The sequence below is a fragment of the Notolepis coatsorum genome, assembly GCF_963971535.1.
Source record: "Notolepis coatsorum genome assembly, chromosome: 2".
NCBI lineage: Eukaryota > Metazoa > Chordata > Actinopteri > Aulopiformes > Paralepididae > Notolepis > Notolepis coatsorum.
In genome coordinates this window covers 231,095,387-231,118,535 of record NC_140166.1, presented here as the reverse complement: position 1 = coordinate 231,118,535, position 23,149 = coordinate 231,095,387, and the positions used below count along the sequence as shown (strand labels likewise).

The window sequence follows — 23,149 nt, the reverse complement described above, 5'->3', positions numbered from 1 at the left end:
AGGGAGGGAGGGAGAGAGAGAGAGGGGGGTGGAGAGGGAGAGAGAGAGAGAGAGAGGGGGGGGTAGAGAGGGGGGTGGAGGGAGGGAGGGAGGGGAGGGAGGGAGGGAGGGGGTGGGGAGGGGGGTGGGGAGAGGGTGGGGAGGGGAGAGAGATGAGAGAGGGGGTGGGGAGGAGGGTGGGGAGAGAGAGGGTGGGGAGGGGAGAGAGAGAGAGAGGGGTGGGGAGGAGGGTGGGGAGAGAGAGGGTGGGGAGGGGAGAGAGAGCGAGAGAGAGAGGGAGGGAGGGAGGGTGGGGAGAGAGAGAGAGAGAGAGGGAGAGAGGGGGTGGGGAGGGGGGAGGGTGGGGAGGGGAGAGAGGGAGAGGGTGGGGAGGGGAGAGAGGGTGGGGAGGGGAGAGAGGGTGGGGAGGGGAGAGAGGGTGGGGAGGGGAGAGAGGGTGGGGAGGGGAGAGAGGGTGGGGAGGGGAGAGAGGGTGGGGAGGGGAGAGAGGGAGAGGGTGGGGAGGGGAGGGAGGGGAGAGAGGGTGGGGAGGGGAGAGAGGGAGAGGGTGGGGAGGGGAGGGAGGGGAGAGAGGGTGGGGAGGGGAGAGAGGGAGAGGGTGGGGAGGGGAGGGAGGGGAGAGAGGGTGGGGAGGGGAGAGAGGGAGAGGGTGGGGAGGGGAGAGAGGGTGGGGAGGGGAGAGAGGGAGAGGGTGGGGAGGGGAGAGAGGGAGAGAGGGGGTGGGGAGAGAGGGAGAGGGTGGGGAGGGTGAGAGAGGGTGGGGAGGGGAGAGAGGGAGAGGGTGGGGAGGGGAGAGAGGGGAGAGAGGGTGGGGAGGGGAGAGAGGGAGAGGGTGGGGAGGGGAGAGAGGGTGGGGAGGGGAGAGAGGGTGGGGAGGGGAGAGAGGGAGAGGGTGGGGAGGGGAGAGAGGGTGGGGAGGGGAGAGAGGGTGGGGAGGGGAGAGAGGGTGGGGAGGGGAGAGAGGGTGGGGAGGGGAGAGAGGGAGAGGGTGGGGAGGGGAGAGAGGGAGAGGGTGGGGAGGGGAGGGAGGGGAGAGAGGGGGGTGGAGGGGAGAGAGGGAGAGGGTGGGGAGGGGAGGGAGGGGAGAGAGGGGGGTGGAGGGGAGAGAGGGAGAGGGTGGGGAGGGGAGAGAGAGAGAGAGAGAGGGGGGTGGAGAGGGAGAGAGAGAGAGAGAGAGGGGGGGGTAGAGAGGGGGGTGGAGGGAGAGAGAGAGAGAGAGAGGGGGGAGAGAGAGAGAGAGGGGGGGGGGTGGAGGGAGAGAGAGAGAGAGAGAGAGGGGGGGGGAGAGAGAGGGGGGTGGAGGGAGAGAGAGAGAGGGGGGTGGAGGGAGAGAGAGGGGGTGGAGAAGGAGAGAGGGATGGAGGGAGAGAGAGAGGGGAAGGAGAGGTAGAGGTGGAGAGAGTTGGAGAGAGAGAGAGGGAGGAGAGGTAGAGGTGGAGAGAGTTGGAGAGAGAGAGAGAGAGGGGAGGAGAGGTAGAGAGAGGGAGAGAGAGAGAGAGGGGATTTCCATAATAATAAAGACCAGACTCATGCATGTGCTATAAGTATAAAGTATAATAAATCGCAAATTAATTTGGGTATGCAATCGTCAGGCGTTTTATGCAAAATGTGGGGTATGCTTAAGGGGTTAAGAGTTATTTTACTCCGACAGCGTCACAGAATAATTCATACCTTCTATCTTTGGTTTGACGTCAGCCAGTCTCTCTGCGAACTTCTTCTTGAAGTAGAGAGAGCGCAGTCTCTGGTGGTAATGGTTGATCCTACAAACACAATCAAATATCATTAACTATCAGAGTAACAGTATTAATAATAACATAGTAATAGTATTAATAACACAGTGACATTGTTAATAACATACATAGTAATACTATTAACAGAGTAATAGATGAATAGTATCAATAACATAGTAATAGTATTAATAACAGATATTATACAGACTCGAGTCATAGTTTATTAACAGTCTAGATATTATACAGGTCTAGATATTATACAGACTCGAGTCATAGTTTATTAACAGTCTAGATATTATACAGACTAGCGTCATAGTTTATTAACAGTCTAGATATTATACAGGTCTAGATATTATACAGACTCGAGTCATAGTTTATTAACAGTCTAGATATTATACAGGTCTAGATATTATACAGACTAGCGTCATAGTTTATTAACAGTCTAGATATTATACAGACTCGAGTCATAGTTTATTAACAGTCTAGATATTATACAGGTCTAGATATTATACAGACTAGCGTCATAGTTTATTAACAGTCTAGATATTATACAGACTCGAGTCATAGTTTATTAACAGTCTAGATATTATACAGGTCTAGATATTATACAGACTAGCGTCATAGTTTATTAACAGTCTAGATATTATACAGGTCTAGATATTATACAGACTAGCGTCATAGTTTATTAACAGTCTAGATATTATACAGGTCTAGATATTATACAGACTAGCGTCATAGTTTATTAACAGTCTAGATATTATACAGGTCTAGATATTATACAGACTCGAGTCATAGTTTATTAACAGTCTAGATATTATACAGACTAGCGTCATAGTTTATTAACAGTCTAGATATTATACAGGTCTAGATATTATACAGACTAGCGTCATAGTTTATTAACAGTCTAGATATTATACAGGTCTAGATATTATACAGACTCGAGTCATAGTTTATTAACAGTCTAGATCAGGGGTTCTCAAACGTTTTCCTACCGCGACCCCATTTTATTTAGGATTTCTTTTGGGGACCCCCCCACACTTAATGTAGCGCGTAATTTCAACGTGGAATAAAAAATAAAAGCACACGTTGTTGAACGTGATCATGCATATTTATTAGAAAATCTTATTACAGCACTATGTCATCAATACGCATTTATAAAACGAGGCATATTTAGCCAAAATATGTTGCAAGAACAAAAAAGAAAATAATAATGTATATTTTTTTACTTGCCAATGCGCAAGTAAAAAAAACGGTCACCTAACCACGACCCCAATTTGGGTCGAGACCCATAGTTTGAGAACCACTGGTCTAGATATTATTAGAGTGTAGATGGACGAGTTGGGTGGCACCACGGTGGCACTAAAGCAGGGGTGCTCAAACTGTTTTTTATAACCACGACCCCATGAATATTATCAACAAAAGCAACGGAATTGTTTCTGTATACACATTTATAAAACGAGGCATATTTAACCAAAATATATTGCCAGAAAAAAATTAAGAAAATGCGTTCACATGCGCTTTTCAATAATAGACTGACACGAGACTAAATGGGAAGCGTGTGCTCGGACATGTGAACACAGTTCCACGTGTTTTTTGTCCCGTGTCTGTGTTGGCGTTTGTCGTTTACTGTGAAAAAAGAAAGGAAAAAAAACGCATACACTGTAACGCTGCGACAATTACCAATGTGTTTCTACACAAATGGCTCAATAAAGGAATCTGAATCTGAATCTGAAACGTGGCTGCGTTGTGCTGAGAAAGAGGCGGACACCCGCTTCTACTCTGAGGCGAGATCTGTATTTATTTTGTATTAATGACAGTTCCGTCGTGCCGGACCGATGTCCAGAACTCTGCGAGGCGAGGGCCCGTCCAGTGAACTCGACTTCCAGTAGCTCGTCACACGACAGACCAACGCGCGCCTCCTGCCCAGACAGTGGGAGGCCTGTCGGCATCCTGCGCAATGAACGGATCCTGGATCCATCTGTCCAAATTGTCTCTTTCTTTCGGGAAAATTGTTTAAAAAATGATTATTGTTGTTGGGGCGCCAGGGTAGCGCACCACGTAACGCACTGCGGTGCAGCGAGGACGTCCCGGGTTCGACTCCCGGACCCGGCGACCTTTGCAGCATGTTCTGCCCTCTATATGTCCTGCCCTCTATATGTCCTGCCCTCTATATGTCCTGCCCTCTATATGTCCTGCCCTCTATATGTTCTGCCCTCTATATGTCCTGCCCTCTATATGTCCTGCCCTCTATATGTCCTGCCCTCTATATGTCCTGCCCTCTATATGTCCTGCCCTCTATATGTTCTGCCCTCTATATGTTCTCTCTCTATATGTTCTGCCCTCTATATGTCCTGCCCTCTATATGTTCTCTCTCTATATGTTCTGCCCTCTATATGTTCTCTCTCTATATGTTCTGCCCTCTATATGTTCTGCCCTCTATATGTCCTGCCCTCTATATGTCCTGCCCTCTATATGTCCTGCCCTCTATATGTTCTGCCCTCTATATGTCCTGCCCTCTATATGTTCTCTCTCTATATGTCCTGCCCTCTATATGTTCTGCCCTCTATATGTTCTGCCCTCTATATGTCCTGCCCTCTATATGTCCTGCCCTCTATATGTTCTGCCCTCTATATGTTCTGCCCTCTATATGTTCTGCCCTCTATATGTTCTGCCCTCTATATGTCCTGCCCTCTATATGTTCTGCCCTCTACATGTCCTGCCCTCTATATGTCCTGCCCTCTATATGTTCTCTCTCTATATGTCCTGCCCTCTATATGTCCTGCCCTCTATATGTTCTGCTCTCTATATGTTCTCTCTCTATATGTCCTGCCCTCTATATGTTCTCTCTCTATATGTCCTGCCCTCTATATGTTCTGCCCTCTATATGTTCTGCCCTCTATATGTCCTGCCCTCTATATGTCCTGCCCTCTATATGTTCTGCCCTCTATATGTCCTGCCCTCTATATGTCCTGCCCTCTATATGTTCTCTCTCTATATGTTCTGCCCTCTATATGTCCTGCCCTCTATATGTCCTGCCCTCTATATGTCCTGCCCTCTATATGTCCTGCCCTCTATATGTTCTGCCCTCTATATGTTCTGCCCTCTATATGTTCTGCCCTCTATATGTTCTGCCCTCTATATGTCCTGCCCTCTATATGTTCTCTCTCTATATGTCCTGCCCTCTATATGTCCTGCCCTCTATATGTCCTGCCCTCTATATGTTCTGCCCTCTATATGTTCTCTCTCTATATGTTCTGCCCTCTATATGTCCTGCCCTCTATATGTCCTGCCCTCTATATGTTCTGCCCTCTATATGTTCTGCCCTCTATATGTTCTCTCTCTATATGTTCTGCCCTCTATATGTCCTGCCCTCTATATGTCCTGCCCTCTATATGTCCTGCCCTCTATATGTTCTGCCCTCTATATGTTCTGCCCTCTATATGTTCTGCCCTCTATATGTTCTGCCCTCTATATGTCCTGCCCTCTATATGTTCTGCCCTCTATATGTTCTGCCCTCTATATGTTCTGCCCTCTATATGTTCTGCCCTCTATATGTCCTGCCCTCTATATGTTCTGCCCTCTATATGTTCTCTCTCTATATGTTCTGCCCTCTATATGTTCTGCCCTCTATATGTTCTGCCCTCTATATGTCCTGCCCTCTATATGTCCTGCCCTCTATATGTCCTGCCCTCTATATGTCCTGCCCTCTATATGTTCTGCCCTCTATATGTTCTGCCCTCTATATGTTCTCTCTCTATATGTCCTGCCCTCTATATGTTCTGCCCTCTATATGTCCTGCCCTCTATATGTTCTGCCCTCTATATGGCCTGCCCTCTATATGTCCTGCCCTCTATATGTTCTGCCCTCTATATGTTCTCTCTCTATATGTTCTGCCCTCTATATGTTCTGCCCTATATATGTCCTGCCCTCTATATGTTCTCTCTCTATATGTTCTGCCCTCTATATGTCCTGCCCTCTATATGTCCTGCCCTCTATATGTCCTGCCCTCTATATGTTCTGCCCTCTATATGTTCTGCCCTCTATATGTCCTGCCCTCTATATGTCCTGCCCTCTATATGTCCTGCCCTCTATATGTTCTGCCCTCTATATGTCCTGCCCTCTATATGTCCTGCCCTCTATATGTCCTGCCCTCTATATGTCCTGCCCTCTATATGTTCTGCCCTCTATATGTCCTGCCCTCTATATGTCCTGCCCTCTATATGTCCTGCCCTCTATATGTCCTGCCCTCTATATGTTCTGCCCTCTATATGTCCTGCTCTCTATATGTCCTGCCCTCTATATGTCCTGCCCTCTATATGTTATCTCTCTATATGTTCTCTCTCTTCTTCTTCTTCTTCTTATTTGAATTTCCGGCAGAGTAGACGCATCGAGGCGTATTACTGCCCTCCGCAATTCTTTTTATGGGCTCTTCTTCTTCTCCTTCTTATCCTTCTTCACCTTCTTTTTCTTCTTCTACTGGACCCCGTCATCAACTACATTGTCCATTGGAGTGCCTCTACTGCTGCTACTTCCTGTCTGAGCCCCCCTCCGCGGGACCCTCCTTGCCCCCTGCTATCTTATCCTGGGCCGCTTTGTCCCTCGCAGCCCTGTCCCTCGCAGCCCCCTCAGCCAACTCTTCACACACCTCCCTCCAGTCCAGACCTTCCAATCCCAGATGTTGAACCGCTATCCTAACAATCATCTTCACCATCTCTGTTCTACCCGTAACCTCTGCCATACCAGTAACTACCCCTGCCACGAAGGCCACAATACCTAATTTCTCCTCCCTTCCCCTGTCTCTTTCCACCTGCTCTACCCTCACTGCCAAATGCCCTCCTTCAACCCCCTGCACCCTTTCTTGGCTCCCCTGTCCTGCCCTGCTAACCGCCCCAGCATACGTCAACTTACCCTCCCTTCTCTCTCTCCGATCCGCGACCTGCTTCATCATCACCTCGCACCCCCGAAACGCTACACTGTGCTCCCCACCACAACTACAGCACTTCGGCTTCACTCCCTCTCCACATTTCCCATATTCATGTTCCCCGCCACACCTAGCGCACCTCATCCCCTTCATACACGTGGTAGCTATATGGCCAAACCCCTGGCACCTATAGCACCTAAGAGGATTATGAACAAATTCCCTAACCCTATACATCCTACGCCCTACTAATACCTCGCTAGGAACAACCCCACCCTCAAACGTAATCACTACCGTCCCCGTCACTGCCCTCTCCGCTCCCCTCTTCATCCTTGCTGCACTCTTAACTATGCCATTACGCCTGTCCTCCTTTAGCTCTTCCACCAGCTGCTCTACTGTAACCTCGACCGGTACCCCAACTATCACCCCCTTACATCCCCCCCCCCTCTTCTCCCCTACTCTCGCCACCTTACTTATACCCACCCCCCCAATGCTCCGCATCTTCCTAGCCACCTCCACCTGCCCCTCACTACCACACCCTACGGCCAGATTCCCATCCCACAAAACTCTCGCGTACTTTACCTCCCCTAATTGCTCGGCAATGAGTTTGGGCCACTCGAGCCTACCTACTTTCCTCTCACCCCTCTCCCCCTCAAGCCTGACCACTATATGGATCACTTCCGCTTTTGCCACATCTTTTCCAGCACCCTCGTCTCCCGGCCCACTTGAGCTATCGTCCCCCACTTTCTTCCTCTTCCCCCCTTCTCCCCCACTCTCCTCCCCCCTACTCTCACCCGACCCCTTACCCTTGCCCTGGCTATCCCCATCACTGTCGTCCCTCTCCGTCTGCTTCTTCCTCTTCTTCCCCACCGTTTCCCACACCTCCTTCTCCATCTCCATTCCGTCATCGCTATCTTCCTCGCCCTTCTCACACCATTTACTTCCATCACACCATTTACTTCCATCACCATCCTCCCAATACCCTGGACAGCCGCTCACAGGCCGGGGCCACCAATCGCGAGGTCTTCCCTGTTTCCGATCCTCCATATCTACTCCGCTCGCCTCCCACCACCGACCACTACCCCTGCACATGTCTTCGTTGTTATATGTTCTCTCTCTATATGTTCTGCCCTCTATATGTCCTGCCCTCTTTATGTCCTCTCTCTATATGTCCTGCCCTCTATATGTTCTCTCTCTATATGTTCTCTCTCTATATGTCCTGCCCTCTATATGTTCTCTCTCTATATGTTCTCTCTCTATATGTACTGCCCTCTATATGTCCTGCCCTCTATATGTTCTCTCTCTATATGTTCTGCCCTCTATATGTCCTGCCCTCTATATGTCCTGCCCTCTATATGTTCTGCCCTCTATATGTCCTGCCCTCTATATGTTCTCTCTCTATATGTTCTGCCCTCTATATGTTCTCTCTCTATATGTTCTGCCCTCTATATGTCCTGCCCTCTATATGTTCTGCCCTCTATATGTCCTGCCCTCTATATGTTCTGCCCTCTATATGTCCTGCCCTCTATATGTTCTGCCCTCTATATGTTCTGCCCTCTATATGTCCTGCCCTCTATATGTTCTCTCTCTATATGTCCTGCCCTCTATATGTCCTGCCCTCTATATGTTCTGCCCTCTATATGTCCTGCCCTCTATATGTTCTGCCCTCTATATGTTCTGCCCTCTATATGTTCTCTCTCTATATGTCCTGCCCTCTATATGTCCTGCCCTCTATATGTCCTGCCCTCTATATGTTCTGCCCTCTATATGTTCTCTCTCTATATGTTCTGCCCTCTATATGTTCTGCCCTCTATATGTCCTGCCCTCTATATGTTCTCTCTCTATATGTTCTCTCTCTATATGTCCTGCCCTCTATATGTCCTGCCCTCTATATGTCCTGCCCTCTATATGTCCTGCCCTCTATATGTCCTGCCCTCTATATGTCCTGCCCTCTATATGTTCTGCCCTCTATATGTCCTGCCCTCTATATGTTCTGCCCTCTATATGTCCTGCCCTCTATATGTCCTGCCCTCTATATGTTCTCTCTCTATATGTTCTGCCCTCTATATGTCCTGCCCTCTATATGTCCTGCCCTCTATATGTTCTGCCCTCTATATGTTCTGCCCTCTATATGTCCTGCCCTCTATATGTCCTGCCCTCTATATGTCCTGCCCTCTATATGTCCTGCCCTCTATATGTCCTGCCCTCTATATGTTCTGCCCTCTATATGTTCTCTCTCTATATGTCCTGCCCTCTATATGTTCTGCCCTCTATATGTTCTGCCCTCTATATGTCCTGCCCTCTATATGTTCTGCCCTCTATATGTTCTCTCTCTATATGTCCTGCCCTCTATATGTCCTGCCCTCTATATGTTCTGCCCTCTATATGTCCTGCCCTCTATATGTTCTCTCTCTATATGTTCTCTCTCTATATGTTCTCTCTCTGCCCTCTATATGTCCTGCCCTCTATATGTCCTGCCCTCTATATGTCCTGCCCTCTATATGTCCTGCCCTCTATATGTCCTGCCCTCTATATGTTCTCTCTCTATATGTCCTGCCCTCTATATGTTCTGCCCTCTATATGTTCTGCCCTCTATATGTTCTCTCTCTATATGTCCTGCCCTCTATATGTCCTGCCCTCTATATGTTCTGCCCTCTATATGTCCTGCCCTCTATATGTTCTGCCCTCTATATGTTCTGCCCTCTATATGTCCTGCCCTCTATATGTTCTGCCCTCTATATGTCCTGCCCTCTATATGTTCTGCCCTCTATATGTTCTGCCCTCTATATGTCCTGCCCTCTATATGTCCTGCCCTCTATATGTTCTCTCTCTATATGTTCTGCCCTCTATATGTTCTGCCCTCTATATGTCCTGCCCTCTATATGTCCTGCCCTCTATATGTTCTGCCCTCTATATGTCCTGCCCTCTATATGTCCTGCCCTCTATATGTTCTCTCTCTATATGTTCTGCCCTCTATATGTCCTGCCCTCTATATGTTCTCTCTCTATATGTCCTGCCCTCTATATGTTCTGCCCTCTATATGTCCTGCCCTCTATATGTTCTCTCTCTATATGTCCTGCCCTCTATATGTCCTGCCCTCTATATGTTCTCTCTCTATATGTTCTGCCCTCTATATGTTCTGCCCTCTATATGTCCTGCCCTCTATATGTTCTGCCCTCTATATGTCCTGCCCTCTATATGTTCTGCCCTCTATATGTTCTGCCCTCTATATGTCCTGCCCTCTATATGTTCTGCCCTCTATATGTTCTGCCCTCTATATGTCCTGCCCTCTATATGTCCTGCCCTCTATATGTCCTGCCCTCTATATGTTCTGCCCTCTATATGTCCTGCCCTCTATATGTTCTGCCCTCTATATGTTCTGCCCTCTATATGTCCTGCCCTCTATATGTTCTGCCCTCTATATGTCCTGCCCTCTATATGTTCTGCCCTCTATATGTTCTGCCCTCTATATGTCCTGCCCTCTATATGTCCTGCCCTCTATATGTTCTCTCTCTATATGTCCTGCCCTCTATATGTCCTGCCCTCTATATGTTCTCTCTCTATATGTTCTGCCCTCTATATGTTCTGCCCTCTATATGTCCTGCCCTCTATATGTCCTGCCCTCTATATGTTCTGCCCTCTATATGTTCTGCCCTCTATATGTCCTGCCCTCTATATGTCCTGCCCTCTATATGTTCTGCCCTCTATATGTCCTGCCCTCTATATGTCCTGCCCTCTATATGTCCTGCCCTCTATATGTCCTGCCCTCTATATGTCCTGCCCTCTATATGTTCTGCCCTCTATATGTCCTGCCCTCTATATGTCCTGCCCTCTATATGTTCTGCCCTCTATATGTTCTGCCCTCTATATGTTCTGCCCTCTATATGTCCTGCCCTCTATATGTCCTGCCCTCTATATGTTCTGCCCTCTATATGTCCTGCCCTCTATATGTCCTGCCCTCTATATGTCCTGCCCTCTATATGTCCTGCCCTCTATATGTCCTGCCCTCTATATGTCCTGCCCTCTATATGTCCTGCCCTCTATATGTTCTGCCCTCTATATGTCCTGCCCTCTATATGTCCTGCCCTCTATATGTCCTGCCCTCTATATGTTCTCTCTCTATATGTTCTGCCCTCTATATGTTCTGCCCTCTATATGTCCTGCCCTCTATATGTCCTGCCCTCTATATGTTCTGCCCTCTATATGTTCTGCCCTCTATATGTCCTGCCCTCTATATGTCCTGCCCTCTATATGTTCTGCCCTCTATATGTCCTGCCCTCTATATGTCCTGCCCTCTATATGTTCTGCCCTCTATATGTCCTGCCCTCTATATGTCCTGCCCTCTATATGTTCTGCCCTCTATATGTCCTGCCCTCTATATGTCCTGCCCTCTATATGTCCTGCCCTCTATATGTTCTGCCCTCTATATGTCCTGCCCTCTATATGTTCTGCCCTCTATATGTCCTGCCCTCTATATGTCCTGCCCTCTATATGTCCTGCCCTCTATATGTCCTGCCCTCTATATGTTCTGCCCTCTATATGTCCTGCCCTCTATATGTTCTCTCTCTATATGTTCTCTCTCTATATGTCCTGCCCTCTATATGTCCTGCCCTCTATATGTCCTGCCCTCTATATGTTCTGCCCTCTATATGTTCTGCCCTCTATATGTTCTCTCTCTATATGTCCTGCCCTCTATATGTCCTGCCCTCTATATGTCCTGCCCTCTATATGTCCTGCCCTCTATATGTCCTGCCCTCTATATGTCCTGCCCTCTATATGTTCTGCCCTCTATATGTCCTGCCCTCTATATGTCCTGCCCTCTATATGTTCTCTCTCTATATGTTCTGCCCTCTATATGTTCTGCCCTCTATATGTCCTGCCCTCTATATGTCCTGCCCTCTATATGTTCTGCCCTCTATATGTCCTGCCCTCTATATGTTCTGCCCTCTATATGTTCTGCCCTCTATATGTCCTGCCCTCTATATGTCCTGCCCTCTATATGTCCTGCCCTCTATATGTCCTGCCCTCTATATGTTCTGCCCTCTATATGTCCTGCCCTCTATATGTCCTGCCCTCTATATGTCCTGCCCTCTATATGTTCTGCCCTCTATATGTCCTGCCCTCTATATGTTCTGCCCTCTATATGTCCTGCCCTCTATATGTCCTGCCCTCTATATGTTCTGCCCTCTATATGTTCTGCCCTCTATATGTCCTGCCCTCTATATGTTCTGCCCTCTATATGTCCTGCCCTCTATATGTTCTGCCCTCTATATGTCCTGCCCTCTATATGTTCTCCCTCTATATGTCCTGCCCTCTATATGTTCTGCCCTCTATATGTTCTGCCCTCTATATGTTCTCCCTCTATATGTCCTGCCCTCTATATGTTCTGCCCTCTATATGTTCTGCCCTCTATATGTTCTGCCCTCTATATGTCCTGCCCTCTATATGTCCTGCCCTCTATATGTTCTCTCTCTGCCCGTCCAATAAACCAATAAAAATCTACCAAAAAAAAAGAATCTTTAAAGAAATTATTGTTCAATGAGCCCTTTATTGTGGCTACAGATGACAGGGTTTCAAATAATTTTTCGCTGCTACACTCTGTTCCTCCAAAAAGCCATCACGCCTTTTATCCTGGAGTGCCACAAACAAGAGTTTTTTAATCCACCTCACTCCATTTGAGCCGTGAGTCCAAACAGGTCTGTGTCCCGACCTTGTAGAGTCCCAGATTCAACGTGTCGAGGCTCCGCGTCTATAATATACCTGCAGGATGTAGTGAGATGTGTGTCCTAAACGTTCGCCAGCCCTCATAAATATGTGTGCCCGTCACGCACGCTGGCGCACGCTGGCGCGCTCCACCGTTATACCCGCGCAGGATGTAGCGAGATCAGTGTAGGGAATACTGTGTGGCCTCATGTCGATGGAGGGGCGAGACGCGGCGAATAATACAAATACATGTCTGGCCCAGGGACTACAGCTGGAAACTAGCAACCCTGCTAATGTTGGCATATTTACAGTTTTTAATTTGTATTCATTTATATAAATGTGAGGGGTCAGGGGGTGAGGGGTCAGGGGTCACAGGGTCACAGGGTGAGGGGTCAGGGTGAGGGGTGTTACCTGCTCATGTCGTACAGGAAGCGGTCGGCCTTCGCCATGCGGTCCAGCTCGTGTTGATGCTCCTCCAGCAGATCCACGTCACTCTTCTCTGGGACGAACTTTAACAGCTACACACACAGAGAGAGAGACACACAAGTTATAGGGGTTTTGTGTTTCCTACCGTTTTTATTTTTATTTATTTTATCCTTGTGTTTCCCCTCAGCGATTCCAGTGATCACCCCTCTGGATTCCCCCAATCCTGACAGATAACACTGTTGATGCTAACTGTAACTGCCGTTGTTATGGGAGAGTGTCTGTCTGTCTGTCTGTCTGTCTGTCTGTCTGTCTGTCTGTCTGTCTGTCTGTCTGTCTGTCTGTCTGTCTGTCTGTCTGTCTGTCTGTCTGAGTGTGTGTGTGTGTGTGTGTCTGTGTGTGTGTGTGTGTCTGTGTGTCTGTGTGTGTGTGTGTGTGTGTGTGTGTGCGTGTGTGTGTGTACCTGTTCCAGCATGTCTTTCGGTAAGTCTTCCTGTTCGTCCATCGTCAAAATGGCCTGTCGTATCTCCTCATTGGTCAATTTCAGCCTGCAATACGGTGATGTCATCACCATCATCATCATCATCATCATCATCATCATCATCATCTTCTAACTAAAAGTAGTTGACTATGTTACACATTACTCATCCCCCCCTCCTGGTCTCAATTAAACAAAGAGTCCTAAGTGGGGCGAGGCATAGTGCTGGGCGATATGGCCAAAAATGATATCACGATAACGATATGACAATGTTATCATATCACTCTATATCGATAATTATCTATATTGTTATAAGTGTTAAAAGTAATAAAAAAAAAATTTAAACAACAGATGTATGTTTATTTTGCAGCAATTATTTCTCGTTGCCGCCATCTTTAGTGTTACATCCCCTCACACTCCAGTTCTCAGGCTGCATCTTTAGTGTTACATCCCCTCACACTCCAGTTCTCAGGCTGCAGCTGGTTTGAAAGCGAAAGTAAACCGGCTTCTCTGCTGGCTGTGGCTCCAGGGGAGTTGAACAGTTCTGGCTCTGCTAGTTTATTTTCTATCTTTTGGCGCTTTTTTGGTGGACAAACCACTGCACATGTGCACCGTGACTTGTGACTGGAGTCTAGTTCTGCTAGCACACATAGCCTACTGTGTACAGACGGTTTCAAACTGTATTTTAAATTAGAAAGCAAACAAAATAAATGGACAAGAGAAAAATAAATCTCAATTTGGTCAGTATTGCCATTTGGACAAGCAGAGCCATTACTTTAAGTTGCAGGCAAGAAAGACAAGTCTGTCCACTGTCTCTGGTTTTAAAACTGCCCTGTTGCAGGTCACACACATTAAAAAAATAAAAATAAAATTATCGATATTTTTTTTAATTATCAATCGATATCGATTATTAAAGCCCTAGTAGGGAGTGACGCATGCTGGGTATACCGACCGTGACAACAGGATGTTACAGTTCTGAGCTCGGCGCCCGTCGATGACCGACAGCTCCTTCACCTTCTTCACCGTCGAGTCTTCATCGCTGTCCTTCTGTTGGACACAGAGAGTAGAACCCACTAGAGTAGAATAGATCACCGTCCTTCTGTTAGAGACACAGAGAGTAGAACCCACTAGAGTAGAATAGATCACCGTCCTTCTGTTAGACACAGAGAGTAGAACCCACTAGAGGTCCTTCTGTTAGAGACACAGAGAGTAGAACCCACTAGAGTAGAATAGATCACCGTCCTTCTGTTGGACACAGAGAGTAGAACCCACTAGAGTAGAATAGATCACTGTCCTTCTGTTAGAGACACAGAGAGTAGAACCCACTAGAGTAGAATAGATCACTGTCCTTCTGTTAGACACAGAGAGTAGAACCCACTAGAGTAGAATAGATCACCGTCCTTCTGTTAGAGACACAGAGAGTAGAACCCACTAGAGTAGAATAGATCACTGTCCTTCTGTTGGAGACACAGAGAGTAGAACCCACTAGAGTAGAATAGATCACCGTCCTTCTGTTAGACACAGAGAGTAGAACCCACTAGAGTAGAATAGATCACTGTCCTTCTGTTGGAGACACAGAGAGTAGAACCCACTAGAGTAGAATAGATCACCGTCCTTCTGTTAGACACAGAGAGTAGAACCCACTAGAGTAGAATAGATCACTGTCCTTCTGTTGGACACAGAGAGTAGAACCCACTAGAGTAGAATAGATCACTGTCCTTCTGTTAGAGACACAGAGAGTAGAACCCACTAGAGTAGAATAGATCACTGTCCTTCTGTTAGAGACACAGAGAGTAGAACCCACTAGAGTAGAATAGATCACTGTCCTTCTGTTGGACACAGAGAGTAGAACCCACTAGAGTAGAATAGATCACTGTCCTTCTGTTACAGACAGAGTAGAACCCACTAGAGTAGAATAGATCACCGTCCTTCTGTTAGACACAGAGAGTAGAACCCACTAGAGTAGAATAGATCACCGTCCTTCTGTTACAGACAGAGAGTAGAACCCACTAGAGTAGAATAGATCACTGTCCTTCTGTTAGAGACAGAGAGTAGAACCCACTAGAGTAGAATAGATCACTGTCCTTCTGTTAGAGACACAGAGAGTAGAACCCACTAGAGTAGAATAGATCACTGTCTTTCTGTTGGACACAGAGAGTAGAACCCACTAGAGTAGAATAGATCACTGTCCTTCTGTTGGACACAGAGAGTAGAACCCACTAGAGTAGAATAGATCACTGTCCTTCTGTTAGAGACACAGAGAGTAGAACCCACTAGAGTAGAATACATCACTGTCCTTCTGTTGGACACAGAGAGTAGAACCCACTAGAGTAGAATAGATCACTGTCCTTCTGTTAGAGACACAGAGAGTAGAACCCACTAGAGTAGAATAGATCACTGTCCTTCTGTTACAGACTTTAGCATTAGAGGAAGCCCCACCCTCCTGGGGGAGGAGCCACTGCTGGACTAGCTGTCCGTCAACCTGCCATAGCCCGAGGGACAGTGTTGTGACTTATGTCAAGTCACTTAATGACTTCATGTTTTGTTTTGACATTTGATCATGTTCTGTAATGTGCTGTAAACTGCTTTGGCAACACTGTTAACGTTTGAGAGACAGACAGACAGACAGACAGACAGACAGACAGACAGACAGACAGACAGACAGACAGACAGACAGACAGACAGACAGACAGACAGACAGACAGACAGACAGACAGACAGACAGAGAGAGAGAGAGAGAGAGAGAGAGAGAGACAGACAGGCAGACTAATACACACACAATTCTTATTCATTCATATTTCGTTGCTATAAATTGCTCTACTGGTTTCAGTCCAAATCTGACATTTGTTGACCATCTAATTTTGGTCCTAACAACAGCAACCAGAGCATTTCAGGGATAGGTCAAAGGTCACAGTGGGGTCATGGCAAGGTCACTCACCTTGGCATTGAGAAGAGAGTCCTTTTTGGCCAAACAGGAAGCAGGAAGCAAACAGGAAGTAGGTGGGGAGGGCAACAAGCTTGATTAAAATCATTTAAATCAAACTTAAAATCATGGTTGAGAGATGGTCAAGTGTGCGACCATTTTAACTGTATTTATGTATTTATTTTTATGTATTTTAGTGTATTGTAACCTACTGATTCCTACTGTGTTTTAATTATTGTACTATGTTTTAATTATTGTAGTGCTCATGTCACCTGCCCCAGAGACTACAGTTGAAAATTAGCCAACCTGGCTAAAGTGGCATATTTACAGTAAAGTGTTCCTTAACACATTCCCCGCCATAGGTTATACCCATCAATATACCCTCTCTGCCACCGTTGTAAGCCTATGGAGATGTTTACCTTCTTTGCAGGGCTATAACTTTTTAAATTGTATTGCTATATTGACATCACTATGGCCCATTCAACATCGATTATCTATCGTTCAGGATGTGAGAACGTTATATTTTTTCATTCATACATTCATACAAAAATACCTTCTAGAATATAAGTATGTTTTTAACGTTTTCTGCAGTAATTCCTAGAACGTGAGTTATAGGCCCCCGACGCATATATAGATTATCGATTGGCGTTTCTTTCCTATACACGCTATATTACATTTTTTAAATGTATATGATCGGTATACGTTATGCTTCATCATGCGTGAAGGAAAGGGGAGGGGGGGGTCGTTTATAATTCCTTGATCGTCACTAACGGCTTTATTTAGTATGGGTTGATATATTGATCAGACTGATTGCAAACAAAGAAACGCACAATCGGGCTGAAAATAACGTTACTGTCCTCTTACCGTTCACCGATGAGACTGGAAGAAAAATATCCCAATTATTTGACGCAGATCGCCTAGATCCATTTCCGGTTTGTATGGCGCAATAAACGCCGAAATCATATAGATTATTGCGTTATGGAAGCGATCCAGATGCACGCCAGTGTTTGTCTGGAGTCCTGTAGCAAGATATTACTGCCGGAGGGATTTCCTCGACGCACCGATCACAACTTCCGGTTTTGGCGAGAGTGTAACTCGCCCGACCATCCACCAGGCGGCGGTATTGAGGCGTTGCAATCTCATTCAGGGTCCCGCTGCAGCACCGGAGGTTGGCTGGATGAATTATGATTTTTTAATATAGCGTGTATAGGAAAGAAACGGCAATCGATAATCTATATGCGTTTGGGCGTTTGGGCCTATAACTAGCGATTTTGGAATTACAGCAGAAAAGCTTAAAAACATACTTATATTCAAGACGATATGAACACAATGTATGAATGAAAAAATATAACGTTCCCACATCCTGAACGATAGATAATCGATGTTGAATGGGCCATAGTAATGTCGATATAGCAATAATATTTAAAAAGTTATAGCCCTGCAATGAAGGTAAACATCTCCATAGGCCTTCAACGGTGGCAGACTGGGTACTTTGATGGGTACAATGGCTGGCAGTCAATGTGTTAATATGCACTGTCTCTGTATTTTAAACCAATAAATACAAATACAAATTAGTGATAGCGGTGAAGTTCAGCCAAATCAATCAAAGCATGAATAGCAACCAATCAGCCACCAGCAGGAGGCACTGAGGCACAGAACTACAATCAATAGAACGGACATCCCTATTTTAGATCCATCCTATCTCCATATTCCAACCAGCATCTCGCTCTGAGACATAGTGCCTTGCTCAAGGACACTTGGGACAGTAATGGACAGATAATATAGTTGCAGAACAGAATGTCAGAGTGGAGGGTATGACGTCCCTGGTGGACATTCTGCTAAATACATTTTCTTTATTTATTTTTTGTTATCTTTTTCCCCCATTCTTTTTCCGTTTTTCTCCCCTCCCAATGTTAGTCGTTATGCCAATTCCCAATCCCCCCTACCTGGTCGTTGCGCGCTCTACCCCCTACCGTCGGTCTGGGAGGGCGGAGACTATCACATGCTTCCTCCGACACATGTGTACCCAGCCCACCGCTTCTTTTCACCTGGCAGCGCGGACTCTCACTGGGAGAGGGTGTAACGTGTGGAAGATCACACTACCTCTCCCAGATCCTCCCCTTGCTGTGCAGGCGCCCCGACCGAACTGTAGGAGTCGCTGGTTACAACGACCAGATCTCCACCCACCGGCTTCCCTCACGCTGACGGCCGGATTCGATACCAGCGTCTCTCGCGTTGGTGACGAGCGCTTAGTGCGCTGCGCCACCCAGCCGCCTGCTAAATACATTTCTATGTATTCTAGCTGTGTGTGTGTGTGTGTGTGTGTGTGTGTGTGTGTGTGTGTGTGTGTGTGTGTGTGTGTGTGTGTGTGTGTGTGTGTGTGTGTGTGCGTGCGTGCGTGCGTGCGTGCGTGCGTGCGTGCGTGCGTGCGTGCGTGTGTGTGTGTGTGTTAGGTGTATACCTGCTGTCTCTGGTAGGCTGAGAATGTCTTCTCTAAGTCTTCCAGATCTAGAACTTTAAACACCTTTATCTCATCAATGGCCGACCACACTGTGCCCGCCAGCTTGTTCTGAAAATAATATATATTATATTATGTTATATAACTGAATACTACTGCTAATACTATTACTACTACTGCTATAATTATAACAATATGAATAGTAATAATAATAATAATAATAACAACCTTCGTGCATAAAAACAACCAAAATAACAAAAATTACATTATTATTATTATTATTATTATTGTGAATAACAATATTAATAACAACAATAATAATAGTCATAATAATCATAATAACAATAAGTACTTCTGGTAGTTTGGTCCAGTTGAAGCTCTTCAGAGGGGTGGACGGCTGAGGAATGTTCTTCTTCGTTGGTGTCAGACCCAGTAGTAGAGCACCGGGAGGAGGGGGTGGGGGCGGGCAGAACGGAGCCATGCCTGGAGGACCTCCGGGGGGAGGAGGGGGAGGTGGGGGACCACCTCCTGGGGCAGGGGCTTCAGTGATGAGAGCGTGCAGGGACAGAGGAGGACCTGGGCCGCCTGGGGCACCGCCTGGACCAGAGGGATACTGGAGGAGGGAAGGGGAGAGGAGAGGAGAGGAGAGGAGAGAGGAGAGGAGAGGAGAGAGGAGAGGAGAGGAGAGGAGAGGAGAGGAGAGGAGAGGAGAGGAGAGGAGAGGAGAGGAGAGGAGAGGAAAGGAGAGGGGTGGAGAGGAGAGGAGAGCAGAGCAGATGAGAAGAGAAGAAAGGAGAGAAGAAGAGGAAAGGAGCAGAGGAGTGGAAAGAAGAGAGCAGAAGAGAGAAGGAGAAGAGAGGAGACGGTAGCAGAAGAGAGGAGAGAAGAGGAGAGCAGAGCAGAGCAGAAGAGAAGAGAACAGGAGAGGAGAGAGGAGATGGGAATGGAGGAGAATAGGAGGGGAGGAGAGGAGGTGGAGGAGAGGAGAGAAGAGAACAGGAGAGAAGAGAGGAGAGAAGAGGGGAGGAGAGGAGAGAGGAGAGGAGAGAAGAGGAGAGGCAAGCAGAGAGGAGAGGAGAGAGAGGTTGGTTATGTGTACACTGTACAATAGAAGATAGACTATTATTGACTAGCTGACATGGTTACATAACATAAATATATCAATATTATCTGACCAGCAGCTCTCTCATACATCACAATGATATACACATAACCTACGGTCGTTAGAAAAGTCACACTGAATGAAAAGATATACAGTATGTAATGTGGGATGGAACAGTAGTAACAAATAGTGGTTGTACTGGGCAGCTCCTAGTGGTCAACAGTGTCAGACTGTGGTTGTACTGTGCGGCTCCCAGGTGTGAATGGAACTGTGTGAATGTGAAGCAGGGCGTTCCTGAAAAAGAGCATCTGTGCTCAGCGAACCTACCCTGGGTAAATAAAGGTTAAACAAAAGTACTGCGGGGAACCCTTTGCTGTAGTCTAACACATCACTCCTGGGTTTACTTTGTATGTAGAAATGTTTTAACTGGCCTTTGACTATTTCCATTTACTGTCAGTTTGTGTGTGAAATGGCTATTAGGCCACTGGTTAGTGGATAATATGATATATCACATTATTTATTATAAAACAGGGTAGCTCAAATCAAGCAATCTGATTGGTTCATAGCCATGGTATGTATAATGAGCGTATCCACGGCTATGATTTTAATTTCCTTTTCACAAAGTCAGTATGTGTGTGTGTGTGTGAGTGAGTCAGTGAGTCAGTGAGTGAGTGAGTGAGTGAGTGAGTGAGTGAGTGAGTGAGTGAGTGAGTGAGTGAGTGATTGAGAAAAGAGCTTATTTGAATAATAAACAAAGCTAGTTACCTTGAATCGACAAATCCATTATTCATAAAGTCCTGCACATTAAAATGTGTAGATATGGTGTACATAAAAACCTTGGAAATCTTTTTTCGTGATAAGAGTAAGAACCTACCAGTTTGTATTCAATGTCTCTTTCAACCAAGAGAAGGAAAGTATAATTTAAGAGGGTTGTGTATTCTTAAAACATGTAAAAAGGTAAGAACTAATGTAAAAGCTAGATGGGTTTAAATTTTGAGAGTTAAATTATGGAATAGCCTTAGTGACGGGTTGAAGTTGTGTACTTCTCAGGGGAGATTTAAAAAGGCCCTAAAGGATAAAATAATTCAGGAGTACAGTTTTGAGTAAAACATCAAACATCAAACAAAAATGTATATCTTGCAGCATATTTTAAGTTTTTCTTTCTTATATTAAAATTAGTGCTGTCAAACGATTAAAATATTTAACTCGATTAATCGCATGATTGTCCATAGTTAACTCGCGATTAATCGCAAATTAATCGCATTTAAATTTTTTATTTCTTTTTTACCTTAAACAGATCTTTTTCAAGTTCCAAGTTTTAATACTCTTATCAACATGCGAGTCAACAAATGCTTGCTTTGTGCAGCCATTTAACACAAAAGGATGACCCTCATGCATTGCAAATTTGCATCAAATTCAAAACAGAGTGATGCACAAAATAACTTAAGAAAATAATAATTTAAAACAATGAATAAAGTGTGCATGAAATAATAGGGGAAAGAAAACGTTAGGAACTTGTTACATTCACACACACAAGGGCTGATTAATCACACACCCCCCTCTCTCCCTCACACACACACTCTCTAGCTCTTTTTCTCTTTTGCCCCTTCCTCATCTCTCTCACCCCCCTCTCTCTCTATATCTCACACACACACACACACACACACACACACACACACACACACACACACACACACACACACACACACACACACACACACACACACACACACACACACACACACACACACACACACACACACACACACACACACACACACACACACACACACACACACACACACACACACACACACACACACACACACACACACACACACACACACACAACAGCCAGGCAGGAGGCTTATAATATGATTATAATATAGTTATAGAATAGAATAGAAATACTTTAATCATCCCGAGGGAAATGTGACACTACAAATCGCTCAGAGTAAACATTTAGACAATTAGACAGAACAAAGTCACGCATGAGAACAACAAAACAAATTGCCTAAGAATACGAATAAAAATAGAGTACGGACCCGGATTCACATTATAATCACAGGAGGGTTATAAATTATGGTTATAATCCCAGAAGGGTTATAATTAGGGATGCACAATTATTATCGCGTCGATATTTATCGGGCCGATATCACCAATTATGACGTCATCCGGATACAATTATTGATAGCTCCGATAATATATAATATATTTTTTGGTTAAAAAAATCCAAGCTATAACACATCCAACCTAATAAGTCGCCTGCAACATCACCACCGCTACGATGGTGTGTTAAAAGCCTACGACGACGCGCGAGCAGCTAAAGCTGCTGTGAATCCAAAGCCAGCTGCAAAGGAACCGGCGGGGCTTGTACCTATTGACGAGGCGTTTGCAAAATTAAAAGACGTTTGACAGAAACGACCCAAGGGCTCAAGCGATCTCTAACTTGATCACAGAAATGATGGCACTTGACGACCAGCCCTTTTCCCTCGTTGAAGACAAAGGATTATGTCGGCTACTTCGTCGTTTAGAGCCCAGGTTCATAATTCCAAACCATTAATAGAATCGGGAGTTAACGCGATATTAACGCGATATATTTGACAGCCTTAATTAAAATATATTTAGTTTTTTAAGAATTTGTAAACGATAGGCAAAAATAAGCATGTGCTTGCCTTCAGCCTATTCCTTTTTTTCTGTCGTTGGTTTAATATGTTGTGTGTGAGCTTGCCTTGAATATGTACATTTGTGATTTTCACATTTAAAAAAAAAAAAATTTGCAAGTGGACACAGGTGTGTTTGATTTGTCTTTATACAACGGCATGCAAATTTCTCGATTCTGATAGGCTGAAACAGTCAATTTACACGTAGTTATTTTTCATAATCCCACGCTCTTGGTCCCAGGACCCGCCCACAACCGAATTACTATCACTCCGCCGTGCGACTCTTTAGAAAAAAACAAGATGGCGGACAATAATCTTTACGAATGGATATGTTGATAGCGTCATAACGACTAAATGGAAAACGATTCTGTCACAGCGAATGTCTTAGTTGCTTAAACAATGTTGGATGATGTAATTGATGGGTCATGAGTCATTGTTGAACAAAATAAAAATTGCGCGAATTGATTGATTGATTGATTGCAATTTTTTATTTATTTTTTTATTCTTTCTATAGAAGCAGCTGGGAGGTGCGCTGTTTTAAGTGAGAGTGGACTATTGAATTGATTGATTGATTGATTGATTGCTAATTTTATTACTGTCCGCCTTGTTTCCAACTGGTTAAGTTTAGGCCCTCTTTCGAAGTTGGTTAAGGTTAGAGTTTGTCTTTAGAGCGATAGACCACCAGCCCTGATTCCAAACTCTAACCTTAACCAAATTCGAAAGAGGGCCTAAACTTAACCAGTTGGAAACA

The 23,149-nt window shown here is 45.6% G+C and overlaps 1 pseudogene across 1 annotated transcript in view; it reads right to left on the bottom strand.

The window, feature by feature from the left end:
* LOC311223872 (disheveled-associated activator of morphogenesis 1-A-like) overlaps positions 1–23,149 on the bottom strand; it is a 66,232-nt pseudogene that overhangs the window by 2,366 nt on the left and 40,717 nt on the right. Inside the window, exons 15-21 of the transcript XR_014621037.1 lie at positions 18,986–19,246; positions 18,637–18,744; positions 16,191–16,211; positions 14,205–14,299; positions 13,238–13,322; positions 12,763–12,869; positions 1,644–1,760 (exon numbers count right to left, since the gene is read on the bottom strand). The product of XR_014621037.1 is annotated as a disheveled-associated activator of morphogenesis 1-A-like (transcript). The remainder of the gene's footprint in view (positions 1–1,643; positions 1,761–12,762; positions 12,870–13,237; positions 13,323–14,204; positions 14,300–16,190; positions 16,212–18,636; positions 18,745–18,985; positions 19,247–23,149) is intronic.